At 38.5% G+C, this 26,842-nt stretch overlaps 3 long non-coding RNA genes across 3 annotated transcripts; 1 reads left to right on the top strand and 2 right to left on the bottom strand.

The window, feature by feature from the left end:
* Positions 1 to 1,585: 1,585 nt before the first annotated feature.
* LOC105920268 lies at positions 1,586 to 22,578 on the bottom strand. Its single transcript, XR_004931986.1, has 6 exons — positions 21,427 to 22,578; positions 20,472 to 20,576; positions 20,196 to 20,363; positions 19,985 to 20,101; positions 2,560 to 2,654; positions 1,586 to 1,654 (listed from the first exon to the last, which is right to left on the bottom strand). It is a non-coding gene; the product is annotated as an uncharacterized LOC105920268 (long non-coding RNA).
* LOC118564507 lies at positions 10,084 to 11,678 on the top strand. The gene is made up of 4 exons (XR_004931894.1): positions 10,084 to 10,165; positions 11,183 to 11,269; positions 11,378 to 11,545; positions 11,637 to 11,678. It is a non-coding gene; the product is annotated as an uncharacterized LOC118564507 (long non-coding RNA).
* Positions 22,579 to 22,715: 137 nt separating the features above from the next.
* Positions 22,716 to 23,759, bottom strand: LOC118564506. The gene is made up of 3 exons (XR_004931893.1): positions 23,695 to 23,759; positions 23,204 to 23,571; positions 22,716 to 22,956 (listed from the first exon to the last, which is right to left on the bottom strand). It is a non-coding gene; the product is annotated as an uncharacterized LOC118564506 (long non-coding RNA).
* Positions 23,760 to 26,842: the final 3,083 nt, after the last annotated feature.

The following is a 26,842-nucleotide window of genomic DNA, read 5'->3' as shown; positions in this document are numbered from 1 at the left end:
CCGGCTCATGGTCTTCTAATGAAAAGAGGATGACTTTTCATATCACCTCCATTAAGAGAAGGAATTCTACAGCGCCTGCATGAAGGACACCAAGGAATTTCAAACTATCAGGCAAGAGCTAAACAGATAGTCTGGTGGCCAGACATCTGAACCCAAATAGGGCAGAAGGTGGAGGGTGTGAAACCTGTCAAAAACACAGAGTACAAAATAGAGAACCACTATTAATAATTCTGGTCCCAGACCTCCCATGACAGAAGGTTGGCATGGACTTATTAAGCCACTGGTTTTAGTTTGTGTGCCTTGCTAGGCTGATTGTGTATCTTGTCTCCTTTTGGATATCATATTTTTTTCCCCTAAAACAGTCTATTTACTCTGAAGAAGTTTTTTTTTTTTTTTTTTTTTTTTTTTTTTTTTTTTTGTAGACCATGGGTTTCCAACCCTGGTCCACATGTACTCCTGTCTTGCATGCTTTAGACGCGTCTCTGTTCCACTTCACCTGATTCAAATGATTGCGTGACCTCCTCTGCAGCCATTAGGTGCTAAAGAAGCCTCTCAATCATCCATTCATTTAATTGGTGAGCAGCAAGGAGACACCTAAAACATGCAGGATAGGGGTCCTTGAGGACCAGTGTTGGAAACCACTGATCTAGACCATTACTAAAGAAAGCTTTGGTTATTTCTGTATTGTGTTTTGTTGCTTTGCACTTATACCCTGAAAATAGATTGTAATTTGTTATTTTTAAAACCACTGTTTGGGTTTTGTCATTTATGTTGTGTCTTTATCCTAACAAGCTGGGATGGTACACTGTGTTATGACGGTGAGATTCAGGAATAAAGAACCTTTAATTGTTACCATGTTTACCATGATAAAATTACGTTTGAGGCAGACACCAGCTCAGGATACACACAAAAAACCTGACACACTTACACAACAAACTTAGTATGTAGATTTTTTTCCACACAGAGCATGCAAGTTCATATCAGAGTCCGAGAGCTCTATCAGTCCCTTTGCGAGAGATATGAGCTATATTACATGGATTAGTCCCTCCTTCATGAATCTAATGTAATGAGGTAATTTGTGTGCATGAGGCTTCATTTACAGAAATGTGCAATTTGATATTCCTGAGAATAAGAATGTGAATATGGGCAATAACCGTAGAGTTATTGTAACATGATGGACCACAAACTTCTCAGCAGGGGGCGGTAGCCCTTAGAAAGAAGCTGTTTCTGAGTTTATTATTTTTGGATTTAATGCTTCTGAGGAGTTTACCTGATGGGAGAGGGGCAAACAGTGGATTGCTCGGGTGGGTGGGATCAGCGGAGATGCGTCTGGCCCTTTTCTCGACTCATGCTGCATAAACGGAGTCAAAATCCTGTAGACGGCATCCCAGAATCCACTGCGCTGTCCACACCACCAATGCTCAGTCCTTCCTCTCCTTCAGTTATGCTAAGGCATAAAAAACTTTCTATGGTAGCAATGTAAAAGTTTTTTTAGCAGCTCAGTGGAAAGTCCAATACTTTTAAATTTTCTGAAGAAGAGGAGCCATTGATGTGCCTTCTTCACCAGGTGGTAAGTGTTCACAGACTAGGAGAGGTCGGAGGAAAGGTGAAAGCCTAGGAATTTAATGCTGTCCACATGCTCCACCACCACCCCCTGTATACAGATATGAACGTGTTCAGTCCTCCCAGACTTCCTGTAGTCTATTATTAGGCAAGGCAATGCAAATTTATTTGTGTAGCACATTTCAGTACAAAGACAATGCAAAGTGCTTTAAATGATTAAAAGATAGAAAATAAAACAGAATAAAAGCAAGTTGGAATAAAATGTTAAAACAAAATAAAACATGGGAAAATAGAAATTAAAAGCAATTATTAAAAACAGTTGGACTACAAAGATTAACTAATGATGTTTCAGGCATGGGGATTAAGCATCTTAGAAAATGGATGGATGTTTCAGGCATGTTATTCTTTTAGACCCATATTTTTCATCATGAAATCAAACTTTCCACCCTGTGGAAAATATTGGCCTTGGAAACTGCCTTTAACTCATTGACTGACTTCTCTGTTTCCTCCGCGAGGTCGACCAACCAATTGCCTCCTGCTCTTACTTGTGTGTAGGATCAGGTTGTTCCAGGAGCACCACTGTGTGAGATTGCTGACTTCATACCTATAGTGGGTTTCATCATTGTTGGAGATGAGACCCACTACAGTGGTGTTGTCCACAAACTTCACCACTGTGTTTGTGAGGTGGATAGCAGAACAGTCCTGGGTGAAAAGGGTGAAAAGAGCAGGGCTGAGGACAAAACTGTGCAGCGTGCCCGTGTTAAGGATCATTGGTACAGATGTGCGTTCCACCTGGGGCCTGTTGGAAAGGAAGTCCCTAATCCAGGAGCAGAGAGGTGTGGATAATCCCAGGTTGTGGAGCTTCAGATCCAGCATGTCTGGGAGCACGGTGTTGAAGGCTGAGCTGAAGTCCATGAAGAGCATCCTAACATAGATGTTGGGCTGAAGAATTCAATGAAGCAATAAAAACAGAAATAAAAGGAAAAACCCAAACACCAAAGGATCATAACAAATCTGATTTTTCCAATTTCTAGAGTTCAAAAACCTGGTGATGATCTGGTTGAACGTACTGCCATCGTAAGGCTTGTCTCCTGAATAAAACCCAGCAACAGCCAATTAGTCCATTCTGTTTTGATAATATTTTAATAAATTACAGAAATTACAGCTGTCTTCACTAGAAATATGGATTGATTATAATTTCAGTTGCTGCCCATTTCTTCTATGTCAACAGAGCAGCAGGTAAATTTTCTTTACTGTTTCTTTACTGCTTTTCCTGTGTAAAAATCATCACCATTTTCCACCATAACACCACAGTCTAGATGTTCTGTAGACAATGTGTTTTAGAGAAGCTACATGGCATCAATTTGAGTGAACTCTCCTACCTAATTAAATAATGTTTTTAAAAGGTGTGTTAAGGTGTGTGAACATGTCTCCAGGATGGTTTGACAAAAGAGAAGGTACAATGCTGTGAACATGGAACACACCCAGTCCAGAAGGTCATCGGTGCTGTATAAAAACTGTAGTTCATACTCTGATTCTTTTTAAACAAGAATCAGGATGAATAGCCTGCGAGATCCTCCTGAACACCATGATGAAGCCAATAATTTCTCTGACTCTGAAGCCAGTGCTACCCGACTCAGGTAGTTGTTTTTCCAAAGTCTTCAACACTTTCTTTAAGACAAAATTATGTTAATATGATTATTTTTTTCATTTCTTTAACTTGCAAGTAAGATTTTGCAAACAATTTAAACAAGCTTAGAAGTGTTTAGTTATGACTAAATTATATCAACTCTTCTCTTTTATTTGGATTTATAGCACTTTTGAATTCGTGACACACACAAAAGAATATTGTTTCAAATGTTGCTTTTATTATATTTAAAACAGTTAAAACTGTTATCAATTCATTTAAGATTGTAGCTGGAGCACTGGAGCAGGGGTGTCGTATAGGAGGTGTTGTATATGGGTAAACGTTAGGAGATTTTCAAGGGCCCCTGACTGACAGAAACTGTATTTATTTATACTAGGTTTTGGGAAGATTTAGATTTTTGTGATAGGGCCCATAAGTCCTGGTGGCACTCCTGCCCGCAGTGTCATCTGAACAGATTTGCAGTGTGCAACCATTGAAAAAACTACCTGTGGTTCAGGTATGATATGTTTAAAAGCTTCCATTCAAGGTATTGACTACCTCAAGTATTTTGCTGCTTTTTGAGAAAGTGCAGTTCAAAATCAATGCATAAAAATGTATTTGCTCTCTTACAGATTTCTTCATTTTTTCTTTTGTGTAATTGCTCTTGAATGTTACATATCAAACATGGTTTTATATCTGCTAAATATAACCTAGCTAAATACAAAAAGCTGCTTTTAAAGGAGAAAGAAATACCTCAAAAGATCTCTTTTAGGACACAAAAATAGGCAGAAAGAAAGGCAAGTGTATTTATAAAGCACTTTTAAGTCATAAACAATTCAAAGTGTTGAACATGAACAGAAAAACATTACAGAGGGAAATATTACATAGGATAAGAAAAACAAAGGAATAAGCCAAAAAAAAAATTACAGTACTTAATTGCTTCTATTCAAAATCAAGGAAGTATATTATTTTATATCCTTGGTGGTTTCTGATCTAAAGTAATTTTGTCCAACTTTTCTAAACCTACAACTAGAATAATTTCTTTTGATTCATTGTTTCACTGGAACAAGCTTCACTAACATTTCAAAGCTTAATTATTTATATTCATATACCCCCCCCCCCAAAAAAAAGAAAATACATTAAGCTATATAAATCCTTATCTAGACTTCTGTAGTTTCACAGGAACACATTTCATCTCTAAAAATTCAAAGCTTAATTGTTTTTATTCATACATTAACAAAATCCTTAAAGCTACGACTTAAGGTCTCTGATCTGACCTTTCTAAACTACATAGCAGAGTAAAGGAAAAAAGCACAGTAGCAGCGGTATGTGCCTGCGTGCTTTAGTGTAATCATGTGTGTGTGTGTGTGTTAGTCTGTGATCTGTGGCAGATAGCTCTCACAGCCAAAGTCTGATAGTGATGATAGGTTATTAGGCAGTTGAGTAGCATTCTGTTCCAGGTCACAGATGTCACAGAGTGTCTTAACAATCAGGAGAAACAAAGATTGTTTACCCTTTAAGGCCCACAGGGAGGCCAGATTGTGATAATAGCATTTGTTTTCGAGCAAGCAGACTTGTTTTTCTGTCTGCCTTACAGTCTTCCTGGTACATCTCACTAGTGGTTCTAAAACCGCCAAATTTGTGGTCATTCTGTATTCTTTCTCCAAGATCTATTCTGTTCTGTCAGCAAGTTCAAGAAAGAAAAGGAGAAGAAACGCATCTGCAGGAAGAAAAATAGAGAGAAGGAAAGGCTTAAGATTTTCCTATTTGACATAATAAGAGTGGCTTAAATTACCTATCTCTGTAGTTATGCTGCTACAAGCTTACGCTTGCTGGAGGACATCAGGGTCTATTTCTCTCACTCTGCAAATCTCATACTGTTCTCCAAATTGGCATTATTTGTTGTTATTTCAACTTTCAACTTTATGTTCTCTCTGTCTTTTTTCTCTTCATTGCAGGCAGATCAGCTACCGTTACCCGTTCAAACAGAAGCGATTCCTGGATCAGTGTGTCATTTTGTGTCTCTGCTCTGTCTTCTCTAACCCCCAGTCGGTCGAGGTAGATGACCGTTCACACTGAGCCTGGTTCTGCTGGAGGTTTTCTTCCCTGTTAAAGGGGAGTCCACTATCCACCGTGACTATTTGCTCTTCATAAGGACTGAATGCTGCTTATAAAAGACTTGATGAGGCTGGGTTTCCTTAGATAGGAAACGTTTGACAAAGCTGTTTGTATAATTTGATTGACTTTGACTTAATAAAGTGCCTTAAGATGGCATGTGTTGTGAATTGGTGCTATATAAATACAATTTAATTGGAAGGCATCAAGTTTGAAAATAAAAAACAGCTTCCACATATGAGTAACTGGCTCCAGCACTACATCAAGCTCTGTTCATCTTGTGACGGAACTCTGTTACAACAAGACATTGCCTCTCCCTAAACACATCAGATGTGTTCATGCACTACCTGCGTGCCGCACATTGAGATCCTTCCATTTCTCCACCGGTTAAGCACGTTTGGGATCAGGCTGGGTGTTCACTTTGGCACAGTGCCAGTGTGCTGGATGTGGAAAAAGAATCACAGCTTGTGTTGAGGTTTTAGGAGAGGCCACAATTGTCATGGAGCAATCGGAATGTCTGTGCTGCCAACTCTATTATCTATGAGAGCTGTTGTCATTGTTGCATGACCATTCAGCTTGCGTGCCGTTTCATTTTAATGCAATCACACCTTCCAAAAACTCAGAGTGACGTGAGTTGGCAGAAGAATGCAAAAGTGACGGGGATAGCTGCTACTGCATTTAGCACTATAATTTACATTAATGAAAGAAAATCTGTGAAACATTCCTTAAAACACTTTTGTTTCCTGATGCTAGTTTCAGTTGTATTGCTTTAGGATTACTGTTGAATCGGGTTGTGAGACCAACATATTCTTAATGACAATATTTAAATATATTTATATTTATAAAGTAGATTTAACAGCAACAGTTGACCACATTCCTGTCAAGTTTGAAATGTGTCATATCAGCTAGAAAAAAATATTAATAAATCTTTGAACAACAGCCTTTTATTGTTAGATTTTTTTATGTTGTATTTTAATACTAGAGAACTCCTGCTTCATTTGACATTGACCCTTTTTTGTCCGTTTGTTCCTGTCTTTTGCAATTCTCACCATTACCAGCACAGAAAAACTGATCCCTTCAGGATCATAAAGTTTAAGAACTATTTGATTGCTATAATGCTGACTCAGATTGTACAATGGATTATTAAGAAGGATATTTTTTATTTAAGTTTATCAGAGGTATTAATAATTCTGGGTTAACAATGACAGTTTTATGATTGGAGTAAACTTTCTGAAGAAATATTTTTTTCAAAACAACACCTTGTCTAAAACTGTCATGATTAGGACATTTGTTTGTTTTTTGGGCAGATTTGCTGTTTTCCCCCCATTCTCTGCTGCACTCGTCACTATCAGCTTCACCTGCTGTTAATTAGGTTCAAGTCATTTCACCTGGGACTCTGCTGATTTATCCCTGCCTCCAACATTGGCTCACTGCCATTTTAAGAGCTTCTGAGGAGTATATCCCAAAGACATCAGGGAGAAATAGGAAAATGTTAGTTCCGTGGTGGAATGAGTGTAAAATTGTAGTAAGAGAAAGAAATAGAGCCTTTAAATTGGTTACAAGGTCTCATAATTTTCAACATTTAATTGAATATAAAAATAACACAAGCAAAAATAGGAAGTACAATAAGAGTAAATATGACATATTTCTGATTTCTGTGACACAATTGGTAGTAGTACACAAATAGGAGAAGTTTGTGGAAGGAACAAGAAACAAGAAAAGCCAACCCTAACGACTCCTTGTTACAGAGGAGTGGACCAGTTTCGGTTCAATCTGCTGGCTTAATGGCTTTAACGACCGGCCATTACTAAGGGGTGGACCTGTTTCGATTGAATTTGCATGTTATCTAAGCCATTGCAAGGCCTTTGTTGGGCAATGGTATAAAGCTTGTTACTCCACATTACTCCAGACTTTTTTGAATTGAGAAAGCTTCCGGGAGAGAAATCGAAACGTCTTCAACTACGGAAAACAAGTCCAGTTGCTTTGTTTTTTACTTTTTTTTTTGGAATGACCATGACCTGGATGACTGAGAATCTTCACCAGCATAGTGGGAAAATGTATCAGACGATAAAATACAGGGAAGGGGGAAAAGCAAAGGTAGAAATGTTGAAGCTTTAAGAAGGAAAGAGTTGTAATGGAGATTCTATGAATTGCCCTATTCTCTAATAGGAAAATAAAAAGAGCTTTGGGTAGAACTAGGAATAGTGCTCCTGTATGCCGTCAGGATACTGCCGTATGCAGTATGCTGAGAAGTATGAAGTTTGTAATGTTATGTTAAGACATTTGAGTGATTAGGTGCTAGAAAAATGATTAGTATTATTTAATAAGATATGGAGAGAGGGGCCTTTACCATGTAGATGAAAAGAAGCTATTATGTCAATAGATTAACTAATCCATGGAATTACAGACCAATTGCATTAACTTCTAATATGTGTAAATTGATCGAAAAGATGGTAAATAAGATTAATGCAATTTTTGTAGTCAAGGAATATAATTGCTCCTTATCAGAGTTGTTTCCATAGAGGAAGAGGAGCGATGGATCCTATTGTAAATTTGGAAAATTATATTAGGAAAACACAGATTAATAAAGAAACTGTTGTTGCAGTGTTTATTGATGTAGAAACAGCATATGATATGCTGTGGAAAGAAATATCAACGATTGAATTACATCAGGTCGAATAGGAGGAAATATATTTAATTGGCTATGGGATTTTCTATGTGATAGAATTATTCAAGTTAAAATAGGATTGGATTTTTCATAGCTATTTAAAATAGAAAATGGAACTCCTCAATGGAGTGTGGCAAGTCCAACATTATTTTCAATTATAATTAATGATATTTTCAAAGATTTATCGTTAAGCTATGGCAAATAATTTTTTGCAAATGATGGAGTATTATGGAAAAGAGGAAAAAATGTAGATCATATTATTTTAAAACTACAGGAAGGGATAGATAAAGTGGGTAAGTGTGGGATAGAAATGGGCTTCAAACTTTAATTGAAAAGACAAAAGTAATGTTTTTCAAAAAATAAAAAAATTGGGGTTAATAAAAAGTTATACTTACATGGGAAAGAATTACAGATGGTAAGATTATTTTCTCTTTTTGGGAGTAATATTTGATAAGAAACTAACTTGGAAAAATCATATAGAACATGTTATACAGAAGAGCAAAAAGGTACTTAACAGTATGGGATTTTTAGCAGGGCTGACCTTGGGTGCTAATTTTGAGTCATTTAAAAATGTTTGTGTCATTTTGTCAGTCAAGAATAGATTCGATTATGGGAGTGTATATGGTTGAGTGCATATGGTTGAGTGGCTAAAATTAGAATTAGAAAATAAGATATTATACAAGCTAGTGCATTTGTTTAGGGGCAACACCAATATGTGCATTACAAGTAGGAATCCTAAAGCCAAAGCTGAGCCATTGTTTAATGACACAATTTGTGCAGTCAGATGGAAATGCAGCAGACCCGAATGGAAATTGGAAAAGGATAAATTGCTGATTTCATTCCAGATCCTCAAGAATTGCTGGCGTCATGATCAGAACACCGTTAAATAATACAAAATGGGATTATCTGTCTAACATTATTGGGTCTCATCAAAATAACTCGTGTGCTGTTTAAAATTTTTGATTCTGCTCTTAAAGCCCCACAACCTGTCTGCCTGGAAGTATGTTCCAAAACGTGGAATGACTTTATGCATTTCTTCAGAGATAAAGTTGTTGCTGTAAGAGCCCTCATTTCAGCACATTTTAGGTCTATCTTCAAGCTGTCTTTTATTTCTAAATTTTTAGAGAAAGTTGTCCTTTCCCAGGTCAAGCCCTTTTTAGATGAGCAAAGGATTGTGGAGGTTTTTCAGTCAGGTTTTAAAACACAGCATAGTACAGTGTGTTTTAGTGAGAGTTTTTGATGACATATTCAGGGCAAATGATTCAAGTGAATATATTGTTCTTGCTTTGCTTGATCTAACCGCTGCCTCTGCAGTGGACCACAATATTTTATCTTGTTTACAGACACAACTTGGTTTCAGTGGTACTGTATTAAAATGCATTAAGTCTTATTTGTCAAATGGAACCATCTCTGTAAAAATAGTTGATTTTGAACCTCATCCACTCTGCATTATGGCGTTCCTCAGGGCTCAGTCCTCGGTCCCTTGATTTTTTTTCCTCTTTATTTGCTTCCTTTGGGCTCAGGAAACATGGGATTTTTTTAAAATAATTTTATGCTAACGACAGTCAGATATATATGCCACTGAAAAAGTAGCGTTTTCGATCAAGCCCCTTCTATTGTGTCTTGAAGACATTAAAACGAGGATGACTTTAAACTTTTTAACTTTAACATCAGCTGTTTGGGCTGAAATTCACCGGACACTACCTGACAGAATGACAGTTATTTAATAAACATTAATAACTTAAAACAGTGATAATGGCACAACACAAACCAGTTAATTCATTTCAGCAGCCATTCCCTTTTTTCTCCTATATGATTAGCCTCTCACCTACTTTGTTTTTACAGTAAAATTTGAATCGCAACTCCGTGTCCAACTCGAATATCAGGTTCAACTTTCAAAAACTATGGAAACAAAGACAACAAATATTGAGGACTTATTTTTGGAAAACCTGTTTTGGTGGAATGCATATGAACAAGTTGATGTGTTTCATTGTGTTGAATTCTTTGGGTTGGGGCTCTATGAAAATGAAAATAGACTTGTAAAGTGAGGTCATCTGTGTAGTATATAAAGTGTAGCACCACTCTGGGCTTTTAGTATCAGAATTCAGGAGAACAAGCCTGCAGGATCCACCTGGACATCACAATGAAGCTGATTTTTTCTCTCACTCTCATCTGCGCGCTCTACAGCACAGGTAAAAGTTATTATTACATTTGTAATTTTTGTTTTTTGGTAAAGTTACAAAACAACAGAATTACATATTTAAAAAAAATTCAGCTGTAATTGTTAATTGCTCGATTAATAGACATGAGTTTGGGGATATTTCCAATCCCATTGTTGTTTTTGTAAAAAAAAAAAAAAATTTTTAAATAAATTATCCATCCATTTTCCGACACTCTTATCCCTTGAGGGGTCGCAAGGGGTTGCTGGTGCCTATGTCCAGCTGTCAATGGGCAAGAGGCGGGGTACACCCTGGACAGGTCACCAGTCAGTCGCAGAGTAAAACAGAGACAGACGGGACAAACAACCATTCAGGCATACACTCACACCTAAGGACAATTTAGAGAGACCAATTAACCTAAGCCGGAGTACCCGGAGCGAACCCACGCATGCACAGGGAGAACATGCAAACTCCATGCAGAAAGACCCAGGGTGGACTTGAACCCAGGACCTTCTTGCTGCAAGACAGCAGTGCTACCCAATGTGACACTGTGCAGCCCCCAAATAATTTAGATCCAAATAATTTTAACTTTTCACCAACACACTTATCAATGTTTTATAGACGATTCTCATGCAGATCAAGACTGTTGTCATTTAATACAGCTGTCTACATTTTTCAGATTTTCTAAATGTCGTTGATCAATGTGTTATCCCTTTTATCATAAATAATACAATCCTTTTATCCAGGTGTGCAAAGCTTTCTTTTCCCAACAAACATTTTCTTCCATTAGACTGTGGCGTTAAAGATACATTTTCTATGGAGGTTAATTTTCATTGTATTTTTTTTTTTTGACATTTTTTCTTTTTAGTTTCTTTATATATTATCTGTGGTTTATTTTTGACCTACTTGAAATATGTGCAATAGCCTACCATTCATAACCCAATTGCAGTTACTGCAGTGAAAATGTATGTTTTGAAAAAGCATGTATATGTTTCTATCTAGTTTCATACATTTAAAACAATTATGTTTCTTACTTTCTTTTGGTTGCAGCTGGAGCCCTAACCTGTACAGAGGGTTCGACCGAAACATCAACAACATGCAGCTCAGAGACCATGTGCATAGTAGCTACCTTCCTTGGTATTGCTCCGATTATGTCCCATTTCACTATATGATTGAATTAACTTTATGCACTGAGGTTCTCAGTGTTTTATGTCAACACCAACAAACTGTTTTTTTACATTACAGTAACTCAAAATGGAACCTCAGCATCACTAACCTACAAAGCCTGTGCATCATCCGCTCTGTGTCCGCTCACAGGCAATACGACTGCTTCAGTCAACTTTGGTGCTCAAAGTGCAACTGCATCTGCTCAGTGCTGCAACACTGACAACTGCAACTCACAAAATCTGTCTTGTAGGTTTTGTCACAGTTTAAAAAAAAAATCAGACCTCCCCTTTAAGTTGGTGTTTAATGAGGCTTCTCTTCTGTTTTGCTTTTATTTTAGCACCCACTGCTCAGTCACCTAACTCCCTCCAGTGCATTGCTTGTAATCCCATCACTTCACAGTGCACCACTATAATAACATGTTCAGGAGATGAGACAAACTGCTTCACAGCAGCTGGTGAGTTTACCCAATTACTGACTAATTCCAAGTGTATTTGTCTACAATCAGACCAGGATCAAAGCAAAAATATATATTCATCATCATCTTATAAACATTTATTGCATGACAGTCTTAACTGTGAAACATCAAACCTTAACTTCATTCATTCATGGAGCACAAGAAGCCATTAAATATGTCATGTTGAATTTATAATGTCCTAGAAAATAACATGCTTTGCAACAATTCTCTGCTTTTTATCTCTACAGTCAAAAATGGAAACACAACAACTCCAGTGCTGGGCTGTGCAACCCCAAATACATGTTCAGCTGCTACAAGTCTGATTAGTTTACCATTCATACAGTCTGTTGATTTAATCACCAGTGGGCCGACCTGTTGTGCAACTAATTTGTGCAATGATCCAAGAACAACCACTACACCATCCACTACACCTCCTACAACCAGTGAAGCATCTAACTTCAGACTTGGCCTTCTCCATCTCTTATTTGGATTCTTTATCTTTATCATTTAACTAATTAAAGACTATTCAGAGATGCCTTGTAAAGAATGTCATGTAAACACAGTTTGTGACCTGGCTGATCCATCCATCCATCCATCCATCCATCCATCCATCCATCCATCGTCTTCCTCTTATCTGGGGCCGGGTTGCGGGGGTAGCAGCTTCAGTAGGGAGGCCCAGACGTCCCTCTCCCCAGCCACTTGGGCCAGCTCCTCCGGGGGAATCCCAAGGCGTTCCCAGGCCAGCAGAGAGACATAGTCCCTCCAGCGTGTCCTGGGTCTTACCCTGGGCCTCCTCCCGGTGGGACGTGCCCGGAACACCTCACCAGGGAGGCGTCCAGGAGGCATCCTAACCAGATGCCCGAGCCACCTCAACTGGCTCCTCTCGACGTGGAGGAGCAGCGGCTCTACTCTGATTCCTCCCCGGATAACTGAGCTCCTCACCCTATCTCTAAGGGAGAGCCCAGACACACTACGGAGAAAACTCATTTCAGCCGCTTGTATCCGGGATCTCGTTCTTTCGGATCATGACCCAAAGCTCATGACCACAGATGAGGGTAGGAACGTAGATCGACCGGTAAATCGAGAGCTTCGCCTTTTGGCTCAGCTCTCTCTTCACCACAACGGATCGGTACAGCGCCCGCTTCACAGCAGACGCTGCACCAATCCGCCTGTCGATCTCCCGCTCCATCTTCCCCTCATTCGTGAACAACACCTCAAGATCAGCAGAAGCTGGCTGATTGAATTTAGGAAAATTAAGATTATTTTTTTTATCTTATGCATATAAGATAATTGATGACATTTACTCCCATTCCATGCATAGAACTGTTGCGGAGCTGGAAAGTTCCTTCAGTGACAGACAGTTGCATCATAATTGGTCAAAGTAACACTTCTGCAGAAAGTGCTATTAGATTTTATAATTTCTGCTGCTCACAACAGACTTAATAACTGTTTACAACATGCTGATGGCTGCTTGGGTTCATGATTTTTTACACAGTTTCTCAGATGCGAAGGTACGCTTCAAGATGCCACTGTTCTATCATGCATATTCCATACCATTTTGCAAATAGGCTGGTGTTTTTCTAGTTAAATATTGGATATTTAATTATTTTGCCATGTTATCAATAAATTGTGCAATATTTACTCTGGTATTTATCTTAGTGTTTCTTATTAAGCTCATCCCCAACTGCTTTAGAACTATCTGTAGATTAGCTTGTTTTTTCACTTCTACATCATGTCGTGCCAGAATTTCCCCATTGTGGAACAATAAAGGAATTATCTTAAATTCCATGTATGTGACTCTATTGTATTTAAATCTTTCTTTTACTATCTATAACAGTGTATAATGGGGATATGATATGTGTTGATTCAATTCACTTTAAAATTAATTTATAATCCCAAAGGGAAATAAAATCGTGGTGGGGGTTTCTTTAATTAATTGTGATAGATGTTGATCGCTCCCTAGCCTTCAATATAACCTGAGAGAGACGAGCGGCTTAGATCCCGCGAGAGCTGTGCTTAAGTAAAAATGGCAGTATACTAATAATAACAATCAGATATACTCAGGTAAAAGCAATCCAATAAATTAAAGTAAAACATTGTAATGGTTAAACATTAACAATTGTGTCCTATTTCCCAATAAAACACACTGGACGTGGCCATGTTAACCAGCCTGGAGTGCCACTTGGACGAGTGTTTTGACAGCATCGTAATGGGGAAGCCGAAAAGTACCACAAACACCCCATCGTTAACACACTCCCATTCAAGCTCAACCAACGCTGTTCCACTATTTCTCCAGAGAGAAGTTACGCTGATGTCCTAGAATCCATAGACAAGAAGCTAACTTGCCTGGATGCTCGTCTTGCATTGGTAGAAGTCCTACACAAGGAATTCCAAGCGCCGAGGGAGCTACTGGAGTTCAGCCAGGAACAACCAGCTTCCCTCACAGCCGAGATTGAAACACAGAAGACGTATGGGGGGTGGGGGGGGGGGGGGGGTGACCTAGTGGTTAGAGCAGCACGCTTACACTCTGAGAAGGTTGATAGAAGTACCCGGTTCAATACCTGCTGACTACCACTGTGTGTCCCTGAGCAAGACCCTTAGCCACAGATTGCTCTCCGGGCGCTGTGATAGATGCCCACTGCTCCCTAAGGAATGGAGACAAATTTCATTGGAATGAAAAGATTTCTTTCTAACAAGCTCACCGATGAGATGATTCAGCTGTCCAGTGAAAATAGGATGATGAGGGAGACCATTCTGGATACACAAGCTCGTTGTATGAGAGATAACCTTGTCTTTGCAAGAGGAGGATGCCGAAAAGCAATCTGTGAGTTCCTCCTGCAGCAGCTGAGTCTTCCAGCTGAGGTAAAAAAAAAATAACATCACCTTGTTAAAGGCTATAAGCCATTAACAGGTCTCTCCACCTCCTCTTTCTCTGCCACGGCAAGCAAGCCTGCTCCACGCACGCAAAAAGAACACACACACACAGAGTAGCAAAACAGTTTAGAATTAACACAAAATGCAGAAAACATCCAGCCAAGATTTTCACATTTGATTTCTGTTATGCGGAGATATATCCACTAACTTAGTAAATGTTTAATATTGACTTTTCAGCTGTGAAGAACATGATACAGTCTCTGTAAAATCCCAGAGGTTCTGGCAGAGTAATAACGCAGCAGTGGCCGTAACATTGCAGTCACCCTGGTCAGGCTTGCCTGTCAGTGGGCCTCGGTCGCTCAACAAGTCCGAGCAGAATTAACATTGGCTCATAATCCTGATGAACCGACTGCATAGATGAAGTTTGGAGGTGTACATTCTCGCATAAAATTATCTTCAAATAACTTTTTGTGATAAGTTACAGTTATAAAATTGATAGATTTGTAAATTCCTTATCCCCTTAATGCTTCTTCTCACCATAGTATCGGACAGTTTTTCTTACTGCACACAACCTCACCCCCTTAACAAACCCAGAGAGAGAAGACAAATACTGGGTCGGGCGGGGGACCAAAGCTCTGGGAAAGTAAAGCGCAGGGAAAGTGAAATTAGTCAGATGAATGTGTATGGAAATACTACCAGTAATTGGCAAAGCCCCAGGCTTTTGAGCGGCAATGGAAACGGGGCTAAGTATGAGGTGAGCGCAAAACCCCTTAGTCAGAACACACAGCAAATCTGACTCGATTCAAACCTGCAGTAGAACAGGAGGAGCTGTGAACATATAAGGTGAGATCGGCGTTAGACAAAGGGAGGTCTTGTAAGTCAGGACGAGGGGTACAAACAACATTTAAGACAGCTGCGCAGTCATGACTTTTGCCATCCTCCTTTGTAGGCAAAAGTGAGGCAGGGTTTAAAGTAGGGCATCGTTTTACAGTGATTTTAGGCATGTCCAATAAAACTTAAGAATATCTGAGCCACCTTGCTGCTGATAAATGATAAAGTCCTTTGTTCCAGGAGGATGATTGAAACAGAATGTGGAACAAGAATTGTCAGGGATTTTTAGCCAACACTGGCATAGTTCATAATTTGTCACTATGAGACAGCAACAAAACAAACGACATGAAACCAGATTTTTCATCCACTATTTGAATAAATTGTTTGTCAGAGTTTGGTAAAGCAAGCGGAGGTCAAGGCTGCTTTCAGAGCAGAGAAGGCAGTTCTGCATCAGGAGTCCATGTAATTTTATCAGCACCATCAGGAACCTGCAACAAAAATTGTAGAGGAGTTTGGAACTGATGGTGCACGGGGCACAACTGAACGATTGACAGCCTGGATGTCCATGACACATCTCCATTCGTCAGGGACTCCAGGGGTCTAATCTTTTTCACAGGGAACAACGGTGTTCTCACAGGTGAATTTGGACATGGTACAATAACCCCAGCTTTGAGGAGGGAATAAAAAATGGAGCACATTCCCTTCAAATCTTCCTTTTTCAGTGGATATTGTTTTTTTTTTTTTTTGCACTGTCTGTAATTATATTTTGTAGTAACTACAACAGGTTAACAATCTGTAATAAGACCAACATCATATTTGTGAGCAGCCCACAATGAATCTGGCAGCTCTGTGAGGTCTGCATCTACTGACAAGGGAGTCTGTGTAGTTATAAAGAGATGGGAATGTGAGAACAGCTGAACTGTGTGAGACCAGAGAACAACAGTGGAAAAATGTCTTTTAAAAGAATTCTGAGCAGGAGACACGTGTAGGGACATCAGTCTCCCTCCAGTCTGTGGCACAAAGATGACACCTGACAAACAACCCCACATTCTTCTGTTCCATATTTATAGATTTAGCCAATGATGCATGAGGCACCAAATCAGAAACTTGAAAGACAAATTCCTTTATTTAACCAGGTAAAAAAACTTGAGTGACCTGGCCAAGACAGCAGCTCAAATATACATTTGAATACATCACACACAGTAAAAGTATCAGTTTACAAAGTGCAGTCACAAAACCTAATCATGCTTTGTACTCTGTCATTTATAAAAGATCTGAATTCTGCCAGAGAAAAGAGTTATCAATTTCAAGTCCTTTTGTGCATCATTCCAAGTCGATGGGGCAGAGTATTTAAAAGCCTTTTTTCTCAGTTCAGTTCTGACTCTCGGGATCTGCATCGGGATGAAATCCTGAGAATGGTGATTTCTAAGTTTCTTAGTTATCTTATATTAAATTATTATGGGCCTGTTTGAAATATTTTTTCGGTGAAGTGGCTGTTGTGAGGAGTTGGCTACCACCTGGCATGAGACATTAAGAACTTTCAAGCCTACTTCCACATTTCCACATAGACCACCAACTGATGTAATGTATGTGATGTATATATGTGATGGCGCTTGTACTGAAACAGCAATTTCCCTCTGGGATTATTAAAGTATAACTGATTCTGAATCTGAACGCCAACCGAAACCTGTCTCATGACCTCCGGCTATATATATAGTGTCTTGCTAAAGTATTCATACTCCTTGAACTTATTGGTTGTATTGTCACATTACAACCACAAACAAATATATTTTATTGGACTTTTATGTGAAATACCAATACAAAGTGGTGTGAAGTAGAAAGGAAATAATACATGGATTTAAAACCATTTTTTACAAATAAAAAAACCCATGAACAGTGCAGTGTTCAAATGTATTCAGCTGTGTTTTTTTTTTTCAAGTTGCCTGATGATTGCCAATGACTGAATAGAGTCCACCTGTGTGTAATCTTATCCCAATATAAATCCAGCTGCTCTGTGACGGCCTCAGAGGTTGGTTAAAAAAATATTGGGGAGCAAACAGTTTCATGAAGTCCAAGAAACACTTCACAGGTCAGGGATAAAGTTCTGGAGAAGTTTAAAGCAGGCTGAGGATATAAAAAGATTTCCCAAACTTTGATCATTTCACAGAACCCTGTTCAATCCATCATTTGGAAATGAAAAGAGTACAGCACAACTGCAAACTCAGCAAGACAAGGCCGTCCACCTAAACTTACAGGCCTAACAAAGAGAGCTCTGATCAGAGATGCAGCCAAGACGCCCATGGTGACTCTGGAGGAACTGCAGAGATCCACAGCTCAGGTGGGGGAATCTGTCCACAGGACAACTATTGGTTGTGCACTGCATCAATGTGGTCTTTATGGAAAAGTTGCAAAGAGCAAAGCCTTTAAAAGAAAAACATAATAATTCCCGATTGCAGTTTGCCAGAAGCCATGTTGGGGAGATAGAAAACATGTGGAAGAAGGTGCTTTGGTCAGCTATTTGTATCGGAGAACTAACAACTGCACACCTCTCTGCACACATCATCCCCCTTCTCAAATTTGGTTGTGGCAGCATCATGTTCTAAGGGGTACTTCTCTACAACAGGGACAAGGAAGATGGTCAGGGAAGATGGATGGAGCAAAATACACGGCAATCCTGGAGGAAAACCTGTTGGGGTTTGCAAAAGACTTGAGAATGGAGCGGAGGTTCACCTTCTAGCAGGACAACGACCCTAAATATTAAGGCAGGGCTACAATGAAATGGTTTAAAACAAAATATATTAAAGTGTTAGAATGGCCCAGTCAATGTCCAGACCTAAACCCAATCCAGAATCTGTGGTAAGATCTGAAAACTGCTGTTCATAAGCGCTTTCCATGTAATTTGTCAGTGCTTGAGCTGTTTTGCAAAGAAGAAAGGGCCAAATTTCAGTCACCAGATGTACAAAGCTGGAAGAGACATACACTATATGTCTTGCAGCTGTGATTGCAGCAAAAGGTGCTTCCACAAAATATTGACTCAGAGGGGATAAATACTTTTGCACAATGTCCTTTTGATTATTTTGTTTATACACAAGTTTAAATCATGTAGAAATTTCTTTCTTCAATTGTTTACCACTTTGTGTTGGTATTTGACATAAAATGTCAATAAAATATATTTATGTTTGTGGATGTAATGCAACAATATGTGGAAAGGTTCAAGGGGTATGAATACTTTTGCAAGACCCTGTAACAAGAGCAGAACCTGAGGAATGCCACACAACAGTCAGTTGCATCAAATTTGAGTTAAATACGATTTCAGTCACAATATGGTGGATGGCTATATTTTAAATGGCCAATACATTCCATTCATCCATCCATTTTCTAACACGCTATTGGGGTCGCAAGGGGTCCTGGTGTCTGTTTCCAGCTGTCAATAGGCGAGAGGCGGGGTACACCCTGGACAGGTCACCAGTACCGTAATTCACTGCAAGGTATCCTGTAGAGTTACTGCAATATTTCTGAGCTGTGTGAAAACGAAATTTCGTTCTGTATGCACTCTGTGTATACAAAATGACAATAAAGAAAGTCTAAGTCTAAGTCAGTCTGACGCAGGGCAACACAGAGACAAACAACCATTCTCACACACACTCACACGTAAGAAGAATTTAGAGAGGCCAATTAACCTAACCATGTTTTTTTTTGTTTTGTTTTTTTTTGGACTGTGGGAGGAAGCCGGAGTGACAATACAGTCCTATTCCCATTTATTAAGATTCTTTAAATATATGACACATTAAACAGAGATCAAAAGAATTGTAAAAATACATTAACAATGTAACATTGTCAATCTTTACTGTTAGAGATGCTAAAAGAAACCTTTACAATACAATAGATCACAGACATGTAAAATAAAGTTACACCCTGTTTTTAACTCTTTCAAAATATTCAGACCACAAGTTAGAAAAGGCTTTTACATAATATTCTAAATTTGGTTTAGTTGTGACATCTCTGATCTCTCTTTAACCAGTTAAATGACAAAGATAAAGATTCCTAGAATCAGATGGAGAAGTCCAAGTCTGAAGCTAGGTGCATCGTTGTTTGTGGAGATTGTAGTAGTTGTTCTTGGAGCATTGCACAAATTAGTTGCACAACAGGTCGGTCCGCTAATGACTGAACCAACAATCTCCGTTAACAGTAAACTACCTTGACCTGAACATATATTTGGGGTTGCACAGCCTAGTATTGGAGTTCTTGTGTTTCCATTTCCGGCTGTAGATAAAAAAAAGCAGAAGATTGTTGGAAAGCTTGTCATTTTTAGGACATTATAAATTCAACATGGCATATTTGATGCCTTGTCATAACTCAGTGTGCTCTAATGGGTAAAGGTCAAATTTATTTTGTTTTTTACAATTATTACTGTCATGGAATACACGTTTAAATGATTACATGACTATAGATTTTTGCTTTGATACTGCTCTGTTTGGTACCGACACAAATACACTTGGTATTAGTAGTCAATTTGTTAAACTCACCAGTTGCGTTGAAGCAGTTTTTCTCATTTCCTGAACATGTTATTATAGTGTTGCACTCTGAGGAGTTGGAATCACAAGCAATGCACTGGAGGGTGTTAGGTGACTGAGTAGGGGGTGCTGAAATAAAAGCAGCACAATGGAGGAGAAACCTCATTAAATTCTAAATTAAAAAGGGAGGATCATTTTTTTTTTAAAATTTGACAAAACCTACGAGGCAGAGTTCTTGAGTTGCAGTCGTCGGCGCTGCAGCACTCAGCAGATGCAGTTGCTCTTAGGGAACCCAAGTTGACTGAAGCAGTCGTATTTCCTGTGGCCGGACACAGAGAGGATGATGCACAGTCTTTGTAGATTAGTGGCGATGGCGTTCCAAGTAAAGTTGCTGTAGAGTCAAAGAACAGTTTGTTGGTGTTGATAGAGAACACACACAACCTCAGTGCGTGCAGCATGTTCAAACATAAAGTGAACTTAAACATAAGCAGAACAATACCTAGGACACCAATACTGGTTATGCACATCGTCTCTGAGCTACAGTTTTTTGATGCAGTTTCCAAACACGGCGGAATTGCACAAGTGAGACACCGCAGGGCTGTAGCTGCAAACAGGAGAAAGATAGGAATTAAACTTTTTTTTTTTTTTTTTAAATATAGAACCAGTTAGAAACTATATGTGCTTTAAAATTTTAAAACAGATTAGATTTTTCATGACATGGAACTGAATAATAAAAAGACAGAACCGACAACTTGAAACTGTAGCTGTTTATGTAAATACCCAATATTTCATATACGGTTTCTTTCTACGTTTTTTTTTTTTTTTAGGTTTTAGGGGGAGTTCAATTTTCAAAAAAGTATATTTTTTGTTGCAATAATTACATGAATATATGATGAATAGCAGACTATTACTAATATTTCTAGTAGGTCAAAAATAAACCAAAGAAAATATTTTTCCAGTTCACCAAATAAGAAAAAACTAACAAAGAAAAAGTGTCTAAAAAAAGACATTGAAAATAAACAATTCTTCATTGATGAACCCCCAGAAAAAATGCATCTTTAACACCACGGTCTGATTGAAGAAAATGTGATTAAAAAAAAGCTTTCTTTCTTGGAGAAAATAATTGCTTAATTTAAAATACATAGGATAACATTTCAATGACCAGTTTTAACTAGACACATGTAGACAGCTGGATAAGCTGACACATAACAATTTTTACTTGCTTGGGCATCATCTCAAAACATTGACAAGAGTCTTGTTGGTGAAAAATTAAATTTATTTGGACCTAATTCTTAAACATTATTTTAAAATAATTTACATTTTTGAAAAAATCTGTAAACTGTTTTGTCTAATTGAACAACTGAGTTAACAAGTACAGCTGAAAAAAGATGTAATATCTAATTCAGTTGTTTTTTTACCTGACAAACAAAAATCACAAATATAATAAATGTTACCTGTCCTGTAGAGCACCCAGGCGAGAGTCAAAGAAAAGATCAGCTTCATCGTGATAACTTGATCACAGGTTAGTTTTCCTGAACTCTGGAACTAAAGGCCCAGCGCTGCGTGAGAGTTTGTATACTACACAGATGATCTCACTAGTCAGGTGTGTTTCTATTTCCACACAATATCTGCTTTCCCTCCGGGATTACCGTCAATGGCTATGCCTTAAGAAAAGCCAATGGTGTTATGTTTTACTGCAGGTGAACCCGATATTCAGCCGGACACAGAGATACGTTTAAAAGGTTTATTGACTGGATGAATAATGGAGTGTGAGGCAGGCAAGCAGTAACAGTCTTGGCTGAATGAGCAGGCAGGCAGAGATGAGCAGGAGACCAGAACATGCAGTGTATGCCAGGAAACCACCAGAACAGACAGAGCAAACGGCTGGAACTCACGGGAGGCTTGATTATTTTATTTATACACATTTTTTAAATCATGTAAAATTTTCTTTCTAGTTCACCATTGTTTACCACTTTGTGATGGTATTTCACATACAGTTTCACTAAAATATATTTGTTTGTCAATGTAATGCAACAATATGTGGAAAGGTTCAAGAAGTATGAATACTTTTGCAAGTCCCTGTAACAAGAGCAGAACCTGAGGAATCCCACGACAGAAGTCAATTTTATCAAATTTGAGTTAAATAATAGGAAAGTACAATTTCAGTCACAAGGTTGAAATTTGAACTAGTGCACAGATATATTAAATGGGCAATAAATTCCTATTCCTATATATTAAGATTCTTTAGATATATGAGACATTAAACAGACATAAAAAAAACTGTAAGAATACATTAACAAACAATGTAACATCTTTACTATTAGAGATGCAAAAATAAACCTTTAAGTACAATAGATCACATACATGTAAAATAAAGTTACACCCTGTTTTTAATTCATTCAAAATACTCAGGCCACAAGTTAGAAACAGTGTTTACATAATATTCTAAATTTGGTTTAGTTGTGAGATCTCTGATCTCTCTTTAACCAGTTAAATGATAAAGATAAAGATTCCTAGAATCAGATGGAGAAGTCCAAGTCTGAAGCTAGATGCATCACTGGTTGCAGTCGTCGGTGTAGTTACGGTTGTAGGGGTCGTTGTAGTTGTAGTGGCCGGTGTATTTATGGTTGTAGGGGTCGTTGTAGTTGTAGTGGCCGGTGTATTTATGGTTGTAGGGGTCGTTGTAGTTGTAGTGGCCGGTGTATTTATGGTTGTAGGGGTTGCTGCAGTTGTAGTGGCCGGTGTATTTATGGTTGTAGGGGTCGTTGCAGTTGTAGTGGCCGGTGTATTTATGGTTGTAGGGGTCGTTGCAGTTGTGGTTGTAGTAGATGTTGTTCTTGGATCATTGCACAAATTAGTTGCACAACAGGTCGGTTCGCTGGTGAATGAACCAATAATAGGCATGAACGGTAAACTACCCAGACTTGAACATATATTTGGGGTTACACAGCCTAGTATCAGAGTTCTTGTGTTTCCATTTGTAGCTGTGGATAAAAAAAAGCAGAAGATTGTTGGACATTATAAATTGAACGCGGCATATTTAATTCCTTGGTATAACTCTGTGTGCTCTAATGGGTAAATGTTACATTTATTTTGTTTATTACAATTAGGACTGTCATGGAATACACGTTTAAATGATTACATGACTATATATTTTTGCTTTGATACTGCTCTGTTTGATACTGACACAAATACACTTGGTATTATTACACAATGATTAGTTAAACTCACCAGTTGCTTTGAAGCAGTTTGTCTCATGTACTGAACATGTTATTATAGTGTTGCACTCTGAGATGGTGGAATCACAAGCAATGCACTGCAGGATCTTAGGTGACTGAGTAGGGGGTGCTGAAATAAAAGCAGCACAATGGAAGAGAAACCTTATTGAATTCTAAATTAAAAAGGGAGGATCAAATTTTTTTACTGACAAAACCTACGAGGTAGAGTTTGTGAGTTGCAGTCATCGGTGCTGCAGCACTCAGCAGATGCAGTTGCACTTTGGGAACCCAAATTGACTGAAGCAGTCATACTTCCTGTGGCCGGACACAGAGAGGATGATGCACAGGCTTTGTAGATTAGTGGCGTTCCAAGTAAAGTTGCTGTAGAGTCAAAGAACAGTTTGTTGGTGTTGATAGAGAACACACACAACCTCAGTGCGTACAGCATGTTCAAACGTGAAGTGGAATTAAACATAAGCAGGACAACACCTAGGACACCAATACCTGTTATGCACATCGTCTCTGAGCTACAGTTTTTTGATGCAGGTTGCGAACACAACTGATTTGCACAAGTGTGACACCGCAGGGATGTAGCTGCAAGCAGGAGAAAGATAAGAATTAAACTATTTTTTCAAATACATAGAATCAGTTAGAAACGATATGTGCTTTAAAAATGTAATACTGATTAGATTTTTCATGACATGGAAATTAAAAATTAAAAGACAGAACCAATAACTTGAAACTGTAGCTGTATATGTAAATACCCAATATTTCATCTAAGGTTTATTATTTCTTTAGGTTTTAGGGAGAGTTTAATTTTCAAAAAAGTATATTTTCATTACAATAATTACAGAAATATATCATGACTAGCAGACTATTACTAATATTTCTAGTAGGTCTAGTAAGGAAAAACTAACAAAAGAAAAGTGTCTAAAAAGACAATGAAAATAAACAATTCTTCATTGATGAACCTCCAGAAAAAATACATCTTTAACACCACGGTCTGATGGAAGAAAATGTGATAAAGAAAGCTTGCTTGCTTGGAGAAAAAAAATTATTGCTTAATTTAAAGTACATTGGTTAACATTTCGATAAGCAGTTTTAACTAGACACATGTAGACAGCTGGATAAGATGACACATAACAATCTTTACTTGCTTGGGCATCATCTCAAAACATTGACAAGAATCTTGTTGGTGAAAAATTTTACTTATTTGGACCTAATTCTTAAACATATTTTAAAAATAACTAAAATTACTTGAAAAATCTGTAAACTGTGTTGTCTAATTGAACAACTGGGTTAGCAAGCACAGATGAAAAAAGATGTAATATCTAATTCAGATGTTTTCTTACTTGAATAACAAAAATCACAAATATAACAAATGTTACCTGTCCTGTGGAGCACCCAGGCGAGAGTCAAAGAAAAGATCAGCTTCATTGTGATGAAGTGATCACAGGTAAGTTGTCCTGAATTCTGGTACTAAAACCCAGCGCTGCGTGAGAGTTTGTATACTACACAGATGCCCTCACTAGTCAGGTGTGTTTCTATTACACAAAATCTGTAATCACTCCGGGATTTCCGCCTATGGCTATGCCTTAAGAAAAGCCAATGCACCAGAACCAGCAGATTGCAGATGGCCCCAAATCATTACTGACTATGAAATTTCACTCTGGAACGCAAGCAGCACTTTCTACCTCCAGACTCTGGGACCTAGATCTCCAAATTAAATACAGAATTTACTTTAATCTGAAAGCAGGAGATTGGACCATTGAGCAACAGTCCCGTTTCTTTTCTCCCTAACCCAGGTAAGGCGCTTGTAACCCATGTGTGAGATTTGTTTGTGCATAGTAGGTATTGAGGCGCTGACTCCCGCCTCAGTCTATTCCCTGTGAAGTCCCCCCTAATTCTTGAATAGATTTCGTCTGACAATCCTCTGAAGGAGTTAGTGGTTCCTTGTTGCTGGTGCACCTTTTCCTACCACCCTTGTTCTTTGCACTCCATTTACCGTGAATATGCTTGGAGAGAACACTTAAATCTTTGGGGAAACTAATAAATGACAGATTGTTGCATTTTCCACAAAAACACAGGGAATGGCAGCCTCAAAAGGTGAGAGTGGCACCAAGGAACCAAACCCCCCCCCCCCCCCACCCCACCTCCCTTCCTACCCCGAAGCTCCCCCAGGCATATTGTTGTCTTTGCCTGTGGACCCTCGAGGAGAGAGGAGCCCACAGAGACCTACAAACATGCAGGGTCGGCCAAGCTGAGTGCATCCCTGCCCTTTTCCAACATCTGAACTTGAAAAGGCCGCTGCCATTAAACAGACTCTATGATCTTTCTAAGCTGTGCAGGAGAAAAACTGACCTGGGAGCAAGCCACACATTTGCAGCACAGAGATCCACATTCTACCGCCCCTGCAGTGCTGAGCTTCCTATAGCCTGAGACCCACATAAAGGAGAGGGAGCCACCTGCTCACAGCCCGTTTCGAGCTAGCCGCCTGCGCGCTGATCAGATAAGTCAAGACTTTTTAAACACATAACAAAATTACGTTTTTTATTAAACAGCCCTTGATACCATGTCAGCCAAATCATTGTCTGCACCCTTCAATATGTCTAACATCCAATTGATATGGTTGAAGAAAAAGGCACCATCTGATAAGACGTTGATTGGGATTCTGGAGAGAGGGAAGAAATGTAAGAGGGTTGTAATTTGTATAAACTACAGTAGTCTTACCACCTGCATCTACATGCACTTCATAATGTTGTTAGGCCCACATTAAAGCCAAAGTTTCTTCTCCACTACAGAGTATTTCACTTGATAAGAATTAAACTTCCAAGAAAATAAACTGACAGGTAGTTTCACTCCACCCCCTTTTCCAGCAAAGGAACAGCGCCAACTCCAAACTTATTAGCATCTACCTGTATTTTGAAGGGCTCATTCAGGCCATTCAAAATACAGGAGCAGAAGAAATCTACTATTTTTTACTTTCTCAAATGCTTTCTGGTAAACTTACAGCCAGTAAGAGGTGCTGCTACAGTAGAAAAGTTCTCACCATTGATACATATTAGTGAATAAGACATCACCTTACTTAATAGGACACACTGGGCCATTGCTATGCATCGAGTCAGGGCTGCAGCAGCGTCAGAAGAAACCAAAACTGGTTATTTTTAAAGGCCAGTAAACTTGAATGCGATTGAAATGTAGTTGACATAAAATGTTATTTGCAAGAAATTTGAGAAAAAAAATAAACAATGCACACTGGTATGTCATGAAAAGTAGTGGTGTTTAAAATACTAAACCAAAGCATTTTACCTGGATGAATTAAGGTTAAATAAAATAATATAATACAAGGATGTCATTATTCATTTGTAGTAATTTATTAGTGGAGTTTATGAAGGATCACAGAATCTAAATTTCTGGATATTTTAGCAATAAACAAATATGTTTTAAACCAAACACTAGTGTTTGTCTTACTTCCTCTATTATAAAACAATGTACTGCTGGCAATAGCTTTTCTTTTGTTTTTTTTTATCCTCTCCCTCTGTGCTTCTCCTTTCCTCTTGGCTATGTGACAGCCAGTGGCCAATGGGTGTCTGTTCTCTAGGAGCTATAGCGAGGAAACTTGACCCGACAAAACTGAACACAACTGACTGTG

Source organism: Fundulus heteroclitus, chromosome 11, assembly GCF_011125445.2.
Source record: "Fundulus heteroclitus isolate FHET01 chromosome 11, MU-UCD_Fhet_4.1, whole genome shotgun sequence".
NCBI lineage: Eukaryota > Metazoa > Chordata > Actinopteri > Cyprinodontiformes > Fundulidae > Fundulus > Fundulus heteroclitus.
The sequence above is the reverse complement of the archived record's forward strand: the minus strand, read 5'-3'. Positions and strand labels throughout refer to the sequence as shown.